This window comes from Erpetoichthys calabaricus, chromosome 8 (assembly GCF_900747795.2).
Source record: "Erpetoichthys calabaricus chromosome 8, fErpCal1.3, whole genome shotgun sequence".
NCBI classification, from domain to species: domain Eukaryota; kingdom Metazoa; phylum Chordata; class Cladistia; order Polypteriformes; family Polypteridae; genus Erpetoichthys; species Erpetoichthys calabaricus.
Window position 1 is genome coordinate 191,376,027 of NC_041401.2, and position 16,598 is coordinate 191,392,624.

The window sequence follows — 16,598 nt, forward strand, 5'->3', positions numbered from 1 at the left end:
GCAAGAGAGAGAGAGCACGAGTGAGTGAGAGAGAGAGTGTGAGCGAGCAAGAGAGAGTGCGAGCGAGTGAGCGAGAGAGCACGAGTGAGTGAGAGAGAGAGCGTGAGCGAGCGAGAGAGAAAGAGAGAAAGCAAGAGCGCGAGCGAGCGAGAGAGAGAGAGAAAGCAAGAGCATGAGCGAGCGAGAGAGAGAGAGAGCGTGAGCGAGAGCGAGCAAGAGAGAGCGAGAGCGCAAGTGAGCAAGAGAGAGAGAGCACGAGTGAGTGAGAGAGAGAGCGTGAGCGAGAGAGAGAGAGAAAGCGAGAGTGCGAGCGAGAGAGAGAGAGCGTGAGCGAGTGAGCAAGGGAGAAAGAGAGCACGAGCGAGCGAGCGAGGGAGGGAGGGAGAAAGCAAGAGCGCAAGCGAGCAAGAGCGAGTGAGAGAGAGACAGTGCGAGTGAGCGAGTGAGAGAGAGAGAGATTGAGAAAGCGAGAGCACGAGAAAGCAAGAGAAAGAGTGTGAGCGAGTGAGCAAGGGAGAAAGAGAGCACGAGCGAGCGAGCGAGGGAGAGAGAGAGAGCATGAGTGAGCGAGAGAGAGAGAGAAAGTGAGTGTACAAGCGAGAGAGAGAGCGTGAGCGAGCAAGAGAGAGACAGTGCGAGCGAGTGAGAGAGAGAGAGAGAGAAAGCGAGAGCGCGAGCACGCAAGAGAGAGAGAGCGTGAGCAAGTGAGCGAGGGAGAAAGAGAGCACGAGCGAGCGAGGGAGAGAGAGAGAGCACGAGCGAGCGAGAGAGAGAGAGAAAGCGAGAGCGCGAGCGAGAGAGAGAGAGAGCATGATCGAGCGAGAGAGAGACAGTGCGAGCGAGTGAGAGAGAGAGAGAGAGAGAAAGCGAGAGCGCGAGCGAGAGAGCCCAAGCAGAAGAAGTAAGTAGACATTTCGTTTACTATTACACTGTGCATTCTATGGTATAATTAACTATTTTTGTGCTTGAAAATCTTTAAAAAAATATATATTTACATACAGCTCGTACGGTCTGAAACAGATTCATTGTATTTACATACAATCCTATGGGGGAAATTACTTTGGGTCGTGTCGTGACCCGAGGTTCCACTGTACGTTTATTCACTTATTTGACATACCTGCTTTTGTGTGCTCCTGATTCACCGTCGATTCAGGGGAAAATATTATTTGTTAGAGGTACGGCTTGGTATATGTAGATTCATCTCAGTAATTTATCCAGGCCACAGGTCTTGGTAGTGTAGCTGCCGGCTGGGTAAGGGGTCAGCTGTTACAAGGGGTCCTGTATGGAGCAAAAGATCACGGCCATTGAATGTCACGAGTGGGTTCGATCGTGGAGGGGTCTGCCCTAGGGATTCGAGGGACGACTGCGTGTGCAAGAAGGAAGACGGGAGGACGCTGGCGGAGGCAGCCAAGATGGGGGTCGGTAGTGTGAGGACAGCTGACCGAGCCTTGGCTGTGCTTGGCTGGTGTGACCCCAATGTCTGCTCTAGGTGTTAATCTCGTTTTAGCCTGGTTTTATACACACACACAGATTTGTTTTACCTGTTTTTATGGATTATTTATTTGAACACTTTGAAGATCTGCACTATTTGGACATTGTTTTTGCACTTTGCACCTTTTTCCCCTTGCTTAGTTTGGTGTCCTCATTGTCCAGCTCATCCGGTTACATTAGCAATGATGTCGGGTTCAGAAGCGTGGTGGGAACCCCCATCGTCACACTTCCGTTCGGGTAAGGAACCATCCCCTTTTCTGGTCGGGATGCCCATCCAACCTCTGTGGCAGTGCCCATCACACAAGTAGGCATTCCTCCCAGACGTCATCGTTTTTTCAGGAGCCACCAAACGGCTGTTCAGATTTAAACTCATAGGGCACTGGAAAGCATACATGGAAGAGGCAAACGAAACGAAGAACACCGAATACCAGGAGGTGTGGAGAAGTGATCGGTGGACTTTCTGTGACTTTTGGTGGGCTGGCAGAGAGTGATGATGAGGGGACTACAAAGAGGAGGGCCATAAGAGCTGTGACCGGAGGCACTAGGTGGCTTTGGATCAAGAGGGGGGTCACTGCTGGGTGTGCGAATGCGACGTCACCTGACTGGTGTACGTTGAAAGACGGGAAACAGCTGAGGACCCCCGGCACACCACTGATGATGCAGGTGTATACTGGAACAACTGTTTTATATTTCTAATTCGTTTAGACCGCATTGCAGAGATCGTTTTTCACTTTTTCTGCTGATCAGGGTCAAAAAAGCCAACTTCAATCCATTGTGGCTCCACGTTGCATAACACAAAAACTTCCTGGGGGTGAATATTTTTTTTTTTTTACAGGCACAGTACACACAATTGGTAATTTTAGAATTATTTTTTTATTGCCACAGGGCAATTTCATTATTTTAGGATTTCTGTCCATTTCTCCATGCAGTTACCCATCTGTCAATTTTCTAAACAGCTTCTGCTGCTGAAGGTCACGTTTAAATTTCTCTTTTTTATCACAATAACAGGGGGAAAAAAAAGCAGTTGCGTGTTCTGAGGGGCACGTCGTCTTTGGCATAACGCTTGATTTGTTTTGGTTTTTTTTGCTGAACAATTCCAAAAGCAATTTTTATTTACGCCATTGCTTTTCGTATTTGACGTCAGGGGTGATTGCTCTTTTCAGGCCGAGGACGGGCACTTTTCTTCGCCACATGGTATTGTTGTTGCCCCCCTCTGTGGATTTTTCATGTGATTTTCTTTTTAAAACGTTGCCTTAGAATGACTCAAAGCGAACAAGTCAATTGTTCTTTAATGACTTTATAAATATCAGTAAGATGGGTCCCCTCAGCCCTTCAGCATATTGTGGATCAGTCGGTGTGCGCCTTCGACAGATTTATGACGGATGTCCGTGTTGCTCCATTAAAAGCAATGTAGCCTCTGAATTACGGAAACTGTAACAATTATATTATATATTGTCACGCACGTCACATGGGAGCCAGCTGAAAAACTCAAAAGACGGTAATTCCTCATCAAACCTGGGGATGGTAGAGGGCACTAATCCTTGTTCTTTTCCATTGACAGACCGATCACGGGAAATTCCGCTTGGGTCCGATGATGTCACTTCCTGTTCCGGCCACAAGACGTCACTTCCAGTTCCAGTCCCGAGGATGTCACTTCTGGTTCCAGTCCCAAGGACGCCACTTCTGGTTCTGGTCCCAAGGATGTCACTTCTGGTTCCAGGCCAAAAATATCACTTCCAGTTCCAGTCCAGAGGATGTCATTTCTGGTTCTGGGCCCGAGGATGACACTGCTGGTTCCAGGCCCAAGGATGTCACTTCCAGTTCCAGTCCCAAGGAAGTCACTTCTGGTTCTGGGCCCAAGGATGTCCCTTCCAGTTCCAGTCCCAAGGAAGTCACTTCTGGTTCTGGGCCCAAGGATGTCACTTTTGGTTCTGGGACCAAGGATGTCACTTCTGGTCCCGGGCCAGAGGACATCACTTCCAGTTCCAGTCCCGAGGACGTCACTTCTGGTTCTGGGCCCAAGGACGTCACTTCCAGTTCCAGTCCCGAGGACACCACTTCTGGTTCTGGGCCCAAGGATGTCACTTCTGGTCCCGGGCCAGAGGACATCACTTCCAGTTTCAGTCCCGAGGATGTCACTTCTGGTTCTTGCCCAAGGATGTCACTTCCAATTCCAGTCCCGAAGAAGTCTCTTCTGGTTCTGGGCCCAAGGATGTCACTTCTGGTCCTGGGCCCGAGGACATCACTTCCGTTTCCCTCTCTATAACTGTCATGTTTGCCTGTTTGTGCCGTTCTTTGTTATGGACTGATCTCTGTCACTTTGAACCACATCTTCTGTTATGATTTTGGCAGCCAATTTCAAGTATACGGGCGGCTGCCCCTAAACCTTTTCTCCTGTGTTGCCTGGATCATTTTACAATATTCTTTTTTTCTCTCTTAAAACACCAACAAAATATTATTGGAATCCAGTCATTACGTCTAGATGGTGTGAAATAAATAGCCTCGACCTGCAGAAAAAGTTTTGGGGCAGCCACCCGTATGCATGAGCCTTGGCTGCAAAAGGCAAATTAAGTTGCAGTGTTATGCACAGGTTTGAGTCCAACATTTGACTGACTGGAAACAGGAAGTGGTGTGGGTTTTAAGGTGTCTGCCAGGAAGTGATGTCTTCTGGTACGGAACCGGACGTGATGTAGTGACATCTTTAGGGGCGGAGCCAAAAATGACATCTTTCGGGACGGAGCCAGTAGTGACATCTTTAGAGGTGGGGCCAGCAGTGATGTCTTTGGGGGCGGAGCCAGTAGTGACGTCTTCAAAGGTGGAGCTGGCAGTGACGTCTTTGGGGGGGTGTAGTCAGATGTGATGTCTTTAGGGGCGGAGCCAGAAGCACTCAGGATTTCCCGTTTTTGATCTGCAGAGATAACAGAGAAAGGATTAGCGCGCCCTGCCACCCTCTGGCCTGGCGTAGAATTGCCTTCCATTTGGTTCTTTAAGTCCTCCTAATCGCACGTGTGTGACAATCGGAATAAAACAAATGCGGTTTGTGATGTCAGGCAGAGTCACAGAACTCTGTCACTGAGGGCTTCTGCATTGATATTATTAATAATAATAATAATAGTCATAAAATTAATAATAATGAATTAAATTTAAGTAGCACTTTGTTCAATACTCAAAGCACTTTACGTAGAGAGTAGGAAGCCACATCAATCACCACTAATGTGCAGCACCCACCTGGATGATGTGACAGCAGCCATTTTGTGCCAGTCTGTTCAGTACACAAGAGCCATTAGGTGGTGAAGTGGTGAGAGAGAGAGAGAGCCAATCAGAGACAGGAAATCCCATCCAAAAACCCTGGCAAGATGTACAAAAAAACACATAGAATCTTTAACTCTTTTAGGGTGGATGTCGTCTTCTATCGCCAAACCGGGCTGAGGCCAGATGTCAACTGGGTAGAAGGTCATAACATTACTTTATAGTTAGACCCTCTTTGCTAGGAGGAATGTTAGATTCGTCTTGACATGGAATCCCTGCATGTGCGTGAGTAGCGTAGAGCAAACAACAGCAAAAGTGGCATGAACATCTGGCGAAGTGAGTCATAGTAAGTGGGCTTCTGCATTGATATTAATAATAATAATAATAGTCATAAAATTAATAAGAATTAATTAAATTTAAGTAGCACTTTGTTCACTACTCAAAGCACTTTAACATAGTGAGTGGGAAGCCACATCAATTACCACTAATGTGCATCACCCACCTGGATGCGACGGCAGCCATTTTGTGCCAGTCTGCTCACCACACTTGAGCTGTTAACAAGCTAACTGACTCACACCGGTACCTTCTCTAAAGATCCTGCCATCCCTGGAATACTAAACACTCTGGGCTTGTCACACACTTCCTTACACTCTACCACCTCTGCAGTGATGAGGTTGATTTCTGTAATGAAGTTGTCATGTAGTAAAGAATACCCACTAGAGGGAGAAATCCCATCCAAAACCCTGGCAAGATGCACAAAGAACCACATAGAATCTTAGATGGTGAAGTGGTGAGAGAGAGAGAGAGAGAGAGAGAGAGAGAGAGAGAGAGAGAGAGAGAGAATTAAAGGCAGGGGATTAAATGGTCTCACTTTTATTTTATAGGTAGACCCTCTTTGCTAGGAGGAATGTTAGACTTGTCCTGATATCGAATCCCTGCATGTGCATGAGTAGTGTAGAGCAAACAACGGCAAAAGTGGCATCGACATCTGGTGAAGTGAGTCATAGTAAGTGGGAAGCCACATTAATCGCCACTAATGTGCAGCACCCACCAGGATGATGTGATGGCAGCCATTTTGTGCCACACTTGAGCCATTAACAAGCTAACTGACTCACACCAGTACCTTCTCTAAAGATCCTGCCATCCCTGGTATACTAAACACTCTGGGCTTGTCACACACTTCCTTACACTGTACCACCTCTGCAGTGATTAGGTTGATTTCTGTAATGAAGTTGTCATGTCAAACAGTCCCTAAGCAGTAAAGAATACCCACTAGAGGGGGAAATCCCATCCAAAAACCCTGGCAAGATGCACAAAGAACCACATAGAATCTTAGATGGTGAAGTGGTGAGAGAGAGAGAGAGAGAGAGAGAGAGAGAGAGAGACAGACAATTAGAGGCAGGGGATTAAGGGGTCACTTTTATTTTATAGGTAGAGATGTCAGATCCCTGCATGCATGTTAGTAGCGTAGGGCAAACGACGGCAAAAGTGGCATCGACATCTCTGGCGAGAGAGCGAAATGAATGTGCAAAGCAAAATAGTCAGTGGATGGCGTTTTGCAAATATTTTATTATTTTGTATTGGACTCTGACTTGTCGTACTTGGTGCAAGTGATCTGGAGATCGAGATCTGAAATGTAAGTGAGGTACCGGCAACAGCTGATTGGCCCCCAGCAGAAACACACATACAATGGAAGACCCTCCGGATTTAGAGAAGCAAGAGGAGGGGGCAGTCCCTGGCGGTGATGGGCAGGTGGCCCCGCCTCTTGGGGAACCACCCACAAAACACGAGGCATGGATACAGAGACAGAATCAAACGCAAACCAAAGAATCAAAGACATAACATCAAGGGATGTGAACCCCAGCCAGTCGGAGTCGGCAGAAAAGGAGGAGGACGAAGCTCACCTGGGAGACATGGAGACTGAAGAAGAAAACAAAACAGAACAAAAGAAAACCGTATTGTTTGTAATGTATAAGATCAATACAGTGGAGTTTAGGGGTAGGGAGGGGGTCTGAGACACCCCCTAGTGGTCACACACTATATAACATAAAGCCTTCAGTTTAATTCAACACTTGCATGTCTACAGAAATACCAATCTGTCCCAAAGATCACACGAGCGCCCCCTGCTGCCACAGACCACACAGGACCAGATGATCAAACCAAAGGGTTACTGCTAGTTGCTTAGGCATCAAAAGCGCAGTTCATCATGCATGTCAGATCCAAGATAAGCAGCGAGTAACAACACCGGCCTCAGGAGAGTCTTCTCAGGAAGGCATCTTTATTGCTCATGTCTGCACTATATTTTATTGTTTATACAGAAGTTTGAGAAGTATTCATTACAGAATAACCTGTCTGGCAAGGAAGAGACAGTTAAAAAATAAGCTGTAGCTAACCCATTCATCACCCTGGCAGCCTTTGACAACTCCACTAGTAGCAGTCATCCATTGAAGACTGATTTGTGTGTACCAAATGAGGCTCAATGAACGCCAGGCAATCAGGATAACACTTTTGTGGGGTCTAAAAATAAAAAAGACAAGCAAAACAAAAAAAAAAAAAACCCGCCTAAAGCAAACATTGAAAGAATTTACAAAAAATAAACGTCTTTTCTAGAAGCTTTTCCATGAGGAATTATATTGCCCATCGGGACAGAAAATTGCTGCAAAAAGTCACAGGACGTCCATCAAAAGCGTGTAAGCTGGAGGTCAGACTGCAGTCTCCATGAAAGGTTTAGCGTTAACAGAAGCAAATTGGACGTTCTTCATATATTATTATTGTATGGCATCGAAGTGGGCAGCGTGGTGGTGCGGTGGTAGCGTTGCTGCCTCCCAACAAGGAGACTGGGGTGCACGTCCCTGGTACTCCCTGTGTGGAGTTCTCCTCATGTCCTCTGGGTCATCCAAAGACATGCAGGTTAGGTGAACATGCAAGGCAGATTGGGCAGAGACGCTGGCGGCCACTGTACGACTTTATTGACCCGAGCGGAGGCTGCAGCCCCACGGAGGTCTGAATCCGTATGCTGCCTGGGTGGAGTTTGCCGGTTCCCCCGGGACTTTGGTGGGTTTTTGCTTCAGGTACTCAGATTTTTGTTTCAGACCCATAAATACATTTGTTTAATAAATAAATGATTTCAAACCGGCCCTCCAGCACCTGCAGGAATAAAATGTGAAAACTTACAATGATATGAATATGTTTTTAAAGGCGCTATACAGGGTAGGATTCAAAAGTAATGAGCCTTTGTTCAAAAAGACAAATTTATTGAGCAAATCGGTACAACTAATTAATAGTCTTCAAAATAGGCACCTCCTGCATCAATGTGGCTTTTCCATGACTCGAAGGCGTCCACGTAGTCCTGTTCCGGGATGGCTGCAAGGGCTGCCTTGACATTTGCTTGGATGTCCTCGATCGAGTCGAAGCGTTTTCCTTTCAGCGCTGATTTTAAGCGCGGAAACAAGAAGAAGTCAGAAGGCGACACGTCCGGACTGTAGGGAGGCTGGGGGACCACCGGAACGTTCACCCGGGCCAGGTAGGCGCTCACGATGAAGGCGGTGTGGCTGGGCGAGTTATTGTGGTGAAGCTTCCAGCTGTCCTTGATGTCCCTTCGCTTGCGTGCGACGCTTCTTTTCAGCCTTTCAAGGACTTCCAAGTAGTAAGCAGCATTCACGGTCTGTCCTTGCGGGACAAACTCGTAGTGGATGATCCCCTTCACTCCGAAGAAGGCAATGAGCATGGTCTTCGTCTTCAACGCGTACCGTTGCTCTAACGAACTTTCCATTCCGCCGTGTAACGCACTACCGCACAGGGGTTCCCGTCAAGGCCGATCCTACCGTAGGAGTTCCGTTGCGTTGTGAAGCCAACACCCACCGTCGCTGGCAAGTTATTACGTTGATTTAAATCATCAGCAATTAACCAATCCAGGCTGATATTGTAAACTCAAAGTCCTGGGGGAACCGGCAAACTCCACACAGGCAGCAAACGGATTCAGACCTCCGTGGGGCTGCAGCCTCCGCTCGGGTCAATAAAGTCCTTCAGTGGCCGCCAGCGTCTCTGCCCTCCCAATGGAATAAAGTCACGTTATATTTACAGAAGTGAAGGCGCCTTGTGAGAGAAAACAGAGGAGACAAAGTAAAGCGACTCAAAGGTTGTAAAACGCACGGAGCTTAAAAGCACACATGCACATCCCAAGGGACCAAAACTGCTGCTGCAGCGCCATCACTTTTGGCTTTGAGAGGAGGGCATGGAGGCTGGCAGCACCGGCAAGTCACAGGTTTGGGTTATGAAACATCAGGCAGGCCTGCAGGGAAGCCATTGATTTTATCTTTCTTGAAGTCTTTTGGTCTTTGGGCCAAATCTATGTTATAATAAATAAATAAATAAATAAATAAATAAATGTGCACATCAGACAGAAATACATAAAAGTGCAAATGTCTTGTCTTTTATTTTGGCCATTTCAGTAGTCAACCCTATGGGACCTGAAAAAATAAAAGCTTCAAGTCTCCATTCAGTAATTAATACTAACATTTAATAAAGAAAGGCAACGATAAACAGAAAGATTTACATTAAATATCACTGTTCCGGATATTTGTTCAGATAAAGAAACTGTAGTTGTGGTGGTCACACTAAAGGGCAATGCAGTTAATACATTAGTAGCTTAATACAAGTCGGGGTCACAGCAGCGTGCCAGTCTATCACAGTGCCTGCTTACGCTCCGTCTTAGCATTACTTGTTATGTGGCTGACATTTTTATCCAAGGCCATTCACAAACATATCAGAGTTGCAACTTCTTCCATTTGTTTTGTTTGCCCAACTGGCTAGTATTAAGAGATGGGACCAAATCTTTAGAAAAATTAAAGTTTATTCCCCCAAAAAATGCTTTGCCTCCCTATGAAGTTCCAAAGAGCACACAAAAGGCATGAAGGAGTTGCCAGCAAGCCAATCCAAACCAAACAAAGTCCCAATAAAAGTATCAAAAAAAGGGTTCAGAAATCCAAAGCTCCTTGGCCTGCAATTCCAACTCGACGTCTTCTTGGGTCTGACTTGAAGAGCTTCCCACTCCCGGCTTTGGGGATTGTAGCCAGCAGGGGGCGCACTCTCTCCCGGACTGTCTATGCTCTTATAGTACTTGGACCGCACAATCATGTTAAAATCCTTGCCCCTACTTTGAGCTGGGATTTCAACTCACAGCATTCAGCCTTAACCACTATGTCCCACAACCTAGATAGAGAAGATACATTGAAATAAAAGGCACTGTACAATAGATAGACTATAATTATTAGGCTGACGCATTGACCCGATACAACATTTAAGATACAACTGGAGCACAGGCAGGTGAAGTCACTTGCTTACGGTCACTAATGGTGTCAGCAGTGGGATTTGAACTCACAACAATAGACAGATCATAATTATGAGGCGGACACATTCATCTTCCAAACTTCTAGCGGGGATGCCCATCAATCCTGTGTGCCACCTTTAATATATAGATAGTGTGGTAAAAAAATTAGGCAGCAAGCAGAAAAATGGTTTAGGGATGCCCACTTCGTATACTGAAAATCAACAGAAATAAAAAAAACAGGTCTTTACAGATGAGGAGTTCACAACTGAACTGACTAACATGTTGAGTCTGAGCTATAAATATGGTGGATAGGAGGAAGAGGTGCTGAATAGGAGCTGATGTGGCAAGAACATGGATTCTGGGTACCAGTAATGATGTCATCAGGGTTTGCTGGAAGTGATGTTAATAGTGGGTGGTCCGGTGGTGATGTCATTGAGAGGCGGGGTCTTTGGTCCAACAGCAGAGAAACAAGAGGAGGGAGGATCAGGTGAGAGCGCCAACCCCTGGTCTGGCTGACAAATAACACTATTTGAACCAGTAAACTCTCCCCCATGTGCATGTGTGTGACAATAGATAGACAGATAAATATAAAAGGCACTATATAATAGATAGATAGATAGATAGATAGATAGATAGATAGATAGATAGATAGATAGATAGATAGATAGATAGATAGATAGATAGATAGATAGATAGATAGATAGATAGATAGATAGATAGATAGATAGTGTAACAAAAGGCACTATATTGGCACCTAACCCGACACAGACTGACACTGGAGGCACTAATAAAACCAAGAAACTTTTATTTTTCTTCACCTGTGGGACACGTCTTTCCCCATGACCCCCACAGGCACAACACAGTCCCAAGTACACAAAAGCTCAAACACCACACTCCTCTTTGCACCACCACACCTCCACCCAGAAGTGCTCCAGGTGGTTGACTGCTGAGTTCCGGCTGCACTTCTGGGTGTGGCAAATACACTGCCCATAAGGGCTCAGGAGTCCCAGCTGTAGCACCCCCTGGCAGTACCTGTGGCACCCAACAAGGCTGAGCCAAACTCCAGTTCCCAAGGAGCCCTGCGGGAAACTGAGGCACTGCTCCAACCCAGAGGGGTTGCCATCTGGCATCCAGGAGGAGGTATTGCACAGTCCATGGCTGCTCCACCTGAACACATACTGAAGGGGCATCCTGGCCGGGTATGGACTCCATCCGTCCGCCACAATAGATAGATACACATGAAAAGTACTACAGTATATGATAGATAGATAGCTAGATAGATAGATAGCTAGATAGATAGATAGATAGATAGATAGATAGATAGATAGATAGATAGATAGATAGATAGATAGATAGATAGATAGATAGATAGATAGATAGATAGATAGATAGATAGATAGATAGATATGAAAGGCACTATATAATAATAGATAGATAGATAGATAGATAGATAGATAGATAGATAGATAGATAGATAGATAGATAGATAGATAGATAGATAGATAGATATGAAAGACACTATATAATAATAGATAGATAGATAGATAGATAGATAGATAGATAGATAGATAGATAGATAGATAGATAGATATGAAAGACACTATATAATAATAGATAGATAGATAGATAGATAGATAGATAGATAGATAGATAGATAGATAGATAGATAGATAGATAGATAGATAGATATGAAAGGCACTATATAATAATAGATAGATAGATAGATAGATAGATAGATAGATAGATAGATAGATAGATAGATAGATAGATAGATAGATAGATAGATAGATAGATATGAAAGGCACTATATAATAATAGATAGATAGATAGATAGATAGATAGATAGATAGATAGATAGATAGATAGATAGATAGATATTAAGTTTAGTTTAGTATAGATAGATAGATAGATAGATAGATAGATAGATAGATAGATAGATAGATAGATAGATAGATAGATAGATAGATAGATATAAAAGGCACTATATAATAATAGATAGATAGATAGATAGATAGATAGATAGATAGATAGATAGATAGATAGATAGATAGATAGATAGATAGATAGATAGATAGATAGATAGATAGATAGATAGGGCTGAAGTCCCAAGTCATAAGCACTGTGCCACACATGTAGAGTGTGAACTTTTTGGGCAGTATGTCATGAGTCTCATTTTATGCCAGGGTGGGCCAGTGCCTGCTGGTTGCCTTTGTCTCAATCCTGTGTGAGATGAGAGCTGTTCCGGGAGTGTTTTAATGTTTGTTATTTTGTGGTGCCCCCACACCTGCACCGGGTCGCTCCATTGACACTGCTGCCTGGCAGCAATGGGCACATTGAAAGAATCAATTCCAGATGTGATTGGAGTCCATCATATAGCTCAGTCACACACACACACACACACACACACACACACACACACACACACACACACGTGGAGTCAGTTTAAAATCACTAATTAACCTCGACATGCATGTGTTTGGAGACATCAGAGATAAAGCCCCTTTTTCCCAAATTTTTAATAAACACTCGTGCACACACAGATCTGCTGTTCACCTTCTAATCTTCTGTCCTCCATCATGGGTATCCAGTTTTGTTTCTCAAGTCCTTTTTATTTTGCCACTTGGAGATGAGCCGAAGACCTGTTGCTCTGAAACTCTTCTGCCCGACTGGGCTCAGTTACTTCAAATAACAAATTCAAAAGCAGCAGTGAAATGGCCAGCAGCAATACTGGGACTGTTGACAAACATGAAACGGATGCGCTGTTGAAATGCGAACAGAGGGGCCGCCGTTCTTTCGAAGATGAAGAAGGTTTCTGTTTGGTACCTCGGGCCTTTCATGATTTTCTAAAATGTACCTGCAGGGTGGCTCTGCAAATCACACTTTTCAACCTTATTATATTGCGTCCGCGTAGACAAAACCCAGATTGGGGTTGCGATGCAGCCTGAATTTTTTAAAACTTTGTACTGATTTTGTTCTTCCGCTCAATGATTTTACATCAGACAGTGTAACAGACCACCCTTAAACCTGCTGAGCTCAATTTAGAGTTAAAGTGGGTGGCCAGGGTTGAACTTGGCAGTGCCAGACACACGGCAGGAATGAACCCCGGGTGGGATGGCAGTCCTTCACCAGGCATGCACCCATAGAGGTGCCAATTAGGCCACAAAATATGGCTTTGGGTTGTGGCAGAAGGAATTTGATAGAAAATCCACACAAACAAAGGAAGAACATGCAAACTCCAGATAGGCAGCAACTGGGTGAGAATCGACATTATTACTCACCTAGCAGACACTTTTATTCAATGCGACTTGCAAAACAGGTCCACATAATAGAGCAAACATCAGTCTGGGGGATTGTTTTGGACCAAGTGCAGCAGGACATGGGTGCAAAAATGATCACAAATGAGAAGATCCAAACCAGTCAGAATGACCCAAGACTTGTTAGTCTGACTTAGCCACTAAGAACCTGGCATCAAAATGAACCCAGGACTGGATATTCATGCTAACCTCTGAGCGCCTCCTTATAGATTAAAAATGTCATGGACTGGGGATCCTACAGCACAAAGGTCTCAATAAGTACCAAAAGCACTTCAAAAAACAGTCACTAGAGGGAGAAATCACTGTCAAACCCTGGCTAGTATTAAGAGCCAGCACCAAAAGTTTAAAAAATAAAAGTTAATTTTCCCCAAAAACATGCTTTGCCTCCCAATGAAGTTCCAAAGATCACACAAAAGGCATGAAGGAGTTGCCAGCAAGCCAATCCAAACCAACCAAAGTCCCAATAAAAGTATCCAAAACGGGTTCAGAAATCCAAAGCTCCTTGGCCTGCAATTCCAACTCGACGTCTTCTTGGGGCTGACTTAAAGAGCTTCCCACTCCCGGCTTTGGGGATTGTAGCCAGCAGGGGGCATGCTCTCTCCTGGACTGTCTATGCTCTTATAGTACTTGGACCGCACAATCATGTTAATAATGTCAGTTCAAAAATCCCTGCACCTACTTTGAGCTGGGATTTCAACTCACAGCATCAGCCTTAACCAGTATATCCCACTCCCTAGATAGAGAAGATACATTGAAATGAAAGGCACTATGCAATAGATAGACAATAATTATTAGGCTGACACATTGACCCAATACAACATTTAAGATACAACTGTGCTTACGGTCACTGATGGTGTCAGAAGTGGGATTAGAACTCACAATATCAGCCTTAACCACTATGTCACAGTTACCAGATAGAGAAGATATCAAGAAGAAGAAGAAGTCTTGACATCCATGCTAACCACTGAGCCCTTCCTTATAGATTATAAATGTCATGGACTGGGGATCCCACAGCACAAAGGTCGCAATAAGTATAATAACAATAATTCTTTGCATTTATATAGCGCTTTTCTCACTACTCAAAGTGCTCAGCAATTGCAGGTTAAGGGCCTTGCTCAAGGGCCCAACAGAGTATAGAGTCCCTTTTGGCATTTACGGGATTCGAATTGGCAACTTTCCAATTGTCAGTGCAGATCTCTAGCCTCAGAGCCACCACTCCACCAAAAGCACTTCAAAAAATGTTCACTGGAGGGAGAAATCACTGTCAAACCCTGGCTAGTATTAAGAGATGGCACCAAATCTTCAGAAAAATTAAAGTTTATTCCCCCCAAAAATGCTTTACCTCCCTGTGAAGTTCCAAAAAGCACACAAAAGGCATGAAGGAGTTGCCAGCAATCCAATCCAAATCAAACAAAGTCCCAATAAAAGCATCCAAAAAGGGTTCAGAAATCCAAAGCTCTGCAATTCCAACTCGACATCTTCTTGGGTCTGACTTGAAGAGTCTTCCCGCTCCTGGCTTTGGGGATTGTAGCCAGCAGGGGGCGCACTCTCTCTTGGACTGTGTTTGCTCTTATAGTACTTGGACCGCACAATAACTGCAGCCTGTCAATCATGTTAAACACAGCAGCTGAAAATCCCCGCCCCTGCTTTGAGCTCCGCCCCTGATGAGGTCGTTGGATTGGTTCAGAAATGTGACACTCAGTGAGCCGTCCAATTGTTCCCGCCCACTCCTTAAGCAAAGCTCACTCGTGGTGGTCTCCAGACGGCTGGCTTCAGCGAGACTAATCAACATGCAACACATCACTGCTCTCCAGCGCCGTAATTAGTAAGTAGAACGAGCCGCCCTACTTGATGGGGCGGACATTTCATCTCAGTTGTTAAAGTGTAAAAGTCATTAAATTTACATTTCGACGTTTAGACTGCTAAAATAAAAAGTGAACTCAGAGCAGAATCTTCACCAAATTGTTGAATGAAGTGTTTTGTACTCTCGAGCTAAAATGTATTTTTTTGACACCAATTACAATGGGGACACTGTGGTAATACTGAAAATACACATTTCCTTTTAATATTCTCCATCTTGCGGTTATTACTAGAATTTTGTTTTGAATAAATAGATTCATTAAACAGAGTGATGGTTTATTCATTACAATTAATCTCCAACGAGACCTGCTAAAGTTTTATAAAAAGGTATTGAAATGACTGAGGCCATACACTACAATACAACTTATTATTAATATACGTGCTGTTCACTGAGTGCTGGCCCAGAGCGCTCTGAACAAAATACAAGTATAGATGACTGCAATTACGAAATACGGAAATGCTGATTTGTTAAAACACAGAGAACAAGCTAGAAACTAATTAAACATAAACCCTAACCGTACACGTTGGAGGATCTCCTCACAGACTCCACCAAGGTAAGTAGTACCTGGAACAGGGGAGAGTCCCGAGGCTTTGGAAAACATCTTGTATCACCCCAGTCCCAAAGGTATCATGTCCTAGTGAGCTGAACGACTTCCGGCCTGTCGCTCTGATGTCACATGTGATGAAGACCATGGAGTGGCTGCTGCTTCACCACCTGAGGCCACAGGTCCGCCACGCCCTCGACCCTCTGCAGTTCGCATACCAGGAGAAGGTGGCAGCGGAGGATGCCATCATCTACATGCTACAGCGATCCCTCTCCCACTTGGACAGAGGCAGTGGTGCTGTAAGAATTATGTTTCTGGACTTCTCTAGCGCATTCAACACAATCCAACCTCTGCTCCTTAGGGACAAAAGCTGACAGAGATGGGAGTAGATTCATACCTAGTGGCATGGATCGTGGACTATCTTACAGACAGACCTCAGTATGTGCGTCTTGGGAACTGCAGGTCTGACATTGTGGTCAGCAGCATAGGAATGCCGCAGGGGACTGTACTTTCTCCGGTCCTGTTCAGCCTATATACATCAGACTTCCAACACAACTCGGAGTCCTGCCACGTGCAAAAGTTCGCTGACGACACTGCTATCGTGGGCTGCATCAGAAGTGGGCAGGAGGAGGAGTATAGGAACCTAATCAAGGACTTTGTTAAATGGTGCGACTCAAACCACCTACAACTGAACACCAGCAAAACTAAGGAGCTGGTGGTGGATTTTAGGAGGCCCAGGCCCCTCATGGACCCCGTGATCATCAGAGGTGACTGTGTGCAGAGGGTGCAGACCTATAAATACCTGGGAGT